This window comes from Lathyrus oleraceus, chromosome 5 (assembly GCF_024323335.1).
Source record: "Lathyrus oleraceus cultivar Zhongwan6 chromosome 5, CAAS_Psat_ZW6_1.0, whole genome shotgun sequence".
NCBI lineage: Eukaryota > Viridiplantae > Streptophyta > Magnoliopsida > Fabales > Fabaceae > Lathyrus > Lathyrus oleraceus.
In genome coordinates, this window is record NC_066583.1 from 429,410,549 (window position 1) to 429,416,548 (window position 6,000).

The following is a 6,000-nucleotide window of genomic DNA, read 5'->3' on the forward strand; positions in this document are numbered from 1 at the left end:
TTTTAGTTGTATTCGTGAATAACACTGATGTATTCTAGACAATGGTTTCTATTGAATTAGGAGAGACTAAGAGACATTTAGGTTAAACCGTGTGTCTTTAAAAGCACTACGGAGACTTTATTATATATAAAAAGATTACAACTAATTACATGATATAGTCGATGTGGGACTATTCTATATACAAATATTCTCAACACTATATATTTACAAATATCAACACTCTCCCTCAAGCTTGAGCATATAAGTCAAATGCACCAAGCTTGTTACATATATAACTAGTTCTGGGACTTCGTAGAGATTTTGTAAACACGTCTGCCAATTGATCATTAGAGTTGACAAAGCTTGTGACGATGTCACCTGACTCGATCTTCTCTATAACAAAGTGACAGTCTATCTCAATATGTTTGGTCCTCTCATGGAAGACTGAATTTGAAGCAATGTGCAATGCAGCTTGATTATCACAAATAAGTGTCATTGGTCTTGCTTCTTCAATTTGAAGTTCCTTGAGCAACTGTTTTAACCAAATAAGTTCACATGTTGCCATTGCCATGGCCCTATACTCTGCCTCGGCGCTTGATCTTGCAACTACGTTTTGTTTCTTACTTTTCCAGGATACAAGGTTTCCTCCAACAAGTACATAATCTCCAGAGGTGGATCGTCTATCAATGGGTGACCCTGTCCAATCAGCATCAGAGTATCCAATTATCTGAGTATGTCCTTTTCCTGGAGCACATTTGATGTATCTCAGAATCCGGATAACAACATCCATATGTTCCTGACAAGGGGAATTTAAGAACTGACTTACCACACTAACCGCAAAAGAAATGCCTGGACGTGTGACTGTGAGATAATTCAACTTTCCAACCAATCTCCTATACCTTCCTGAGTCAGATAGAGGCTCCCCCTGATTGGATAGTAGTTTGACACTTGGATCCATAGGAGTATCAGCTGGTTTAACATTCAACAAACCTGTTTCTTCCAAAATATCCATAGCATATTTCCGCTGAGAAATCACCAAACCATCTTTAGATTGGGCTACCTCAATACCCAAAAAATAGCGGAGTTTATCAAGGTCTTTTGTCTGAAATTGATTCGAGAGATGTTGTTTTAACTGGAGTATACCCTGCTGATCACTACCAGTTATGACAATATCATCTACGTACACAATAAGATAAATACACCCTTGGACTGAGTGACGATAAAAAATAGAATGATCAGCTTCACTACGGACCATACCAAACTGTTGTACTGCAGCGCTGAATCTGCCGAACCAAACTCTCGGAGATTGCTTAAGACCATAAAGAGACCTGTGTAACCTACACACCATATTCAATGACTTCCATTGAGCAACAAATCCAGGTGGTTGCTCCATATATACTTCCTCTAAGATCACCATGTAAAAAAGCATTTTTGACGTCAAGTTGATGAAGAGGTCAATGTCGAATGGCTGCAATGGCTAGAAGAAGTCTAATAAATGCCATCTTGGCTATAGGCGAGAAGGTATCACTATAATCCAATCAAAAAATCTGAGTGTATCCTTTGGCTACCAACCGGTTTTGTAGGGTTGAGTTAGGCCCAAACCACACATTCTTAACATGGTATCAGAGCCTCGTTTAAGATCCAGTGGGCCACCTACTATGGTTTTCGCTATCGGGCCACCCACCATTTATTTCCACGCTCCAGATGTCCAGTCCTGGGCGTGAGGGGGTGTGTTAAGAGTCCTACATCGGACAATATATAACCTGAACATGAGTTTATAAGTGGGGACAACCCTCACCCTACCAACCGGTTTTGTAGGGTTGAGTTAGGTCCAACCATATTTCTTAACAGTTTCCTTAAGGTAACCGTAAACATCTTCAATTCAATACACAACCTTTTTCTAAAATGATGTCTTATAGTGGGTAGTTGAAATTGCTTGCCTGGTTTTAGTCTATGTTTGGAATTCTCAAAAATCACGACACCACTGCAGAAGCTAACAAATGTAGCTTTAGAAAAATCACGGTGGGAAGCTCTTAAATGTGAGGTGGCAGTGGATGACTTTGTTTCCAAACACACACTTAGAAACTGATCTTTTAGCTTTAGCTTTAGCTTGGTTGCTTATATAGGTAGCTGAACTTATAACTACTTATTTGTGTTTGTTTATGCAGGTTGCATTTATTTCAATGAACAAAGCGCCAGTTCAAGGGACTGCTGTGACTAGCGAGAAGTGAACTGCTTCCATTCCGTAAAAAGCAGAAGGCTGATAAGTTAGTGACAAATGCAAATTGTATTGGATTAGTATTTTAAGGAAAACAAAAAGATTTCTAGATGGTGATCAAAAGATTCTTGGTAAATTTAATAAAAGATTCTTGGATAAAAGATCACACTGTGAAACCATGTAAGCAACTAAGCATGTACTAAATCAGTGAATGTTGTCCTCATTAAACCATTTCCAATGCTAAAACTGTGAAGTTTGATCATAAATGGAAATGTGTAAAGATGGTCTATACACCTTTACTGGTTTATGTTTTCTGGTATTCTTTGTGTTGGATGTTAAATCTTATGGTATTATGGAGTATGATTGATGGGGGCTATTTGGTTGCTCCAATAATAATTTCATGTCACCTTGCTCAGGTTTGCTTACCTTGCACATGTTCAAATATCACATCCACTCTCGAAGGTAGGCATTGCTTATTGTGTAAGCACGCCGCTGATATTAAACCTTTATAATCAAGTTAAAATAAAAGATTTTGGAGACTGAATTATTGTGAATCAATACTTATTACTTCCGTTTCCAAATGAGTGACTTCTTTATAAAAGTAATTTGTCCCAAACTAAATCAGTTTTTTTTTTATAAAAATTGTGTCAATTTTATAAGAATGGAATAAAGGAGGTTCTTCTTTATTATATGAATTTGGGTTATTATTGTTTTATCTGAATGGAATTAAAGAGCAAAACGATTTTATTTAGATCTCTCCATGTGGTGATCACATATGATGGATATTTATGAGTCCTTATCATTTCTTGAGACGATTATACATGTTGGATTCTTAAACATGAGTCTCTGTCGCTCGTCGAGGCGATTATATATATTGGGTCCTTAATGTAACACCCAATTTTTTAAAATTGTTTTATTTTAAATTATTGGTGAATTTTTGGTGTTTAATTTAATTATTAGATGTTGGTGCGATTTAAAATAAATTATTTGAATATGCGTTGTTGGGGTGTGGTAAAAATAGTAGGGTGCGATGAGACGTTAGAGTAAGTTAGAAAATGATTATAATAATTAGAATTTTATTTATTATTATTGATAAAATAAGAAATTGGAGAGAATAAGAGTATGAGTCAATTGTGAAATTTTAAGAGAGTTTGTGGTAAGAAGAGGGAAACTAGAGTTAAATTGGGCAAAAATGATAATTAAGCAAAAGTAAGGAGATTACTATATATTTCAAAAGTTGGGAGAGAAACTAGGTTTTTGGGAGATTTTGTTGGTACGTGAGATTGGAGCAAAAGAGGCAAAGAGGGAGAGAAAAAACTTGAGGTTAAAGAAGAAGATCAAGGGCTTTTGTTGGAGATCAGGTAAGGGTGAGAACTTTTTATAATAGTAAATGGTATGATAGAAGGGTAGAATGGAGGAACCTTTAACCTCCTTAGGGTTGAGTGTTTTGATTCATAATTTTGAAATTGGATGCTATGATGGTTGTTATATCATATGATTATATGATGAATTTCATGTCCCTTATGTGCGTCTATGTTTTTTTTTATGATTTAACATATATCCACCATTGTTGCAATTTCGAAGGTTTTAGGCATAATCTTAAAATTGTGATTAGGTGATTTAATTGTGTTAAAACTATAAATTAACTTAAGATAATTAGAGTATTGCATGGGTTGTAATTTTCGGAGCGTTTGCCTTTTTACGGAATCGAAATTGGAGGTAAGAAAGGCCTCCAAGGATGAAAAACGCAGAAAATTCTGCATTCTGTCTGTCACGACCGCACTCAGCGCTGGAGCCTCTGTTCGTGTCTTTCGGTCGAAATCGTTTTGGCCATAACTTTTGATCCGTAAATCCAAATCGAGTGTCGTTTGAAGCGTTGAATATATGAAATAGAGGGCTATAACTTTATTCCAGGGATAAAATAATTTTGGTGATTATTTAGTGGACATTTTTGGGGTTGAAGAAGATGAAAATTGTGCTGGAAATTTTAGAAAAACAACAACTTTTTCGTAACGCCTTTGTGTACGGTTTTGATCATAACTCTCAACTTGTGAATCATTTTGGGTTAGGGTTTGAAGTATTAGAAAGGTGACTCTTAGAGATATAATGTGATAGTGATAAGTGAATTGATTGAGTATTATTTCTATGCCTACTGTGTTGGTGAAGTTTTTGTTCATACGTTCAGTTAATGAATTGTTGACATATCCCGACGATTTTGGTCATAACTTTTATTCCGTAAGTCCGATTTTGATGCCGCTTGAAGCATTAGAAATCTAACACTCAGGCATATAACATGGCAGTGATTGTTAAGATGTTTGTGAAGGAGAATTGCGATCCAAAACGCAGCGGAAATTAAAATTTTCTCCTTTAGAGATCCTTACGAATGGTCATGATCAGTGATAGAATATTTACCTCTTGTGACGATTGAAACCTTTTGTGCAGATCTCTTGTGACGATCAAAACCTTTGATGCAGATCCACGGAGCGATCACGAACGTTGAACGATGATAACGTCTCTACTCAGTCCACACGAACGGATTCCTTCAATCTCAGTGCTAGCTGGTACGAATGAAGGCTTTGAGTGAGAGAGAGAGAGAGAGAGAGAAAACGAAAATAACGCAACCGCAATGAATCCTTCTGCACAAGGGTTCTATTTATAGAACCACTTGTATGGACTTCAAGCTAAATGGCCCACTTAAGTGTATTTTGGCCCATATCTTATAATATGCCCAAAATCACTTAAGCCCATGGTACCTTACCATATTTCGTATTCTACTCAAGTACACCGTACCTTACGATGTTCTATAATTCACTTAAGGGCACCGTACCTTACGGTATTTCTTAGTTACTCTATCTCTCATCAATCCGTCCTTTGTGTGTGACCCTGTAGGTTTTCGTGACGTTGGCAATTATATTAAATCACGCATTTAACATAATAAACAGTGAGCGGTATCTAGCAACACATCACTGCTACCCAAGACACGAAAATGTCATGTGATATGACAAAACCTTCTGTGATAATACTTATGTGTATAATTACCCTTTTGCCCTTATGTCTATATTGAACACAAGGTATAAACCGTGTCATCCTTGTCCAGTTCAATATTGGGCCCATAGACATTTATCCTGTTATACAGGATGGGCAAATTCCATCTAGGTCACTCATGTCCCTCAACATGCTTCGTGGAGTACCCATCAACTATCTTTATGGTTATCCAGTTACGGACAACGTTTGATCAACAATAAAGCACTCGACTCTACATCTAGGGTCCATAGTGGTTTCAGGTCGAAGAGTGGTATACACCATTATCACCATGAGAATAACTTATGACATTTTGCATAACTTTCTATATAGTATTCTCATAGCGGGTCAATCCGGTATAAATATTACTCTTAATATTCATACCTATGTTTAAGACTTGATAACTCTTTATCCATGATCCATGAGATGTGATCATCAGTCTACAAACATAATAGTCTTAATGCTTTAATGTTATCCCATTTCACACTAAAGCTCGACTACAGATACTTTAAGAATAGTGTCCTTATGTTTAATGTGATCTCATCATCAAGTCACACTTGATACATTGAACGGACTAGCTATTCTAGGGACTTTATTAAAAAAACTTAATAAAGAAAAAACCTTTTATTATTAATAAATAATTCGATACAAGTACCAAAAGTATTGGCCTCTAGTGCTTACACCAACAATCTCTCACTAGCACTAGAGCCAATCAGGCATACCCTTAATACCCATAGATCTAGTATGGCCATCATGCTTCTGCTGCGCAAGAGGCTTTGTCA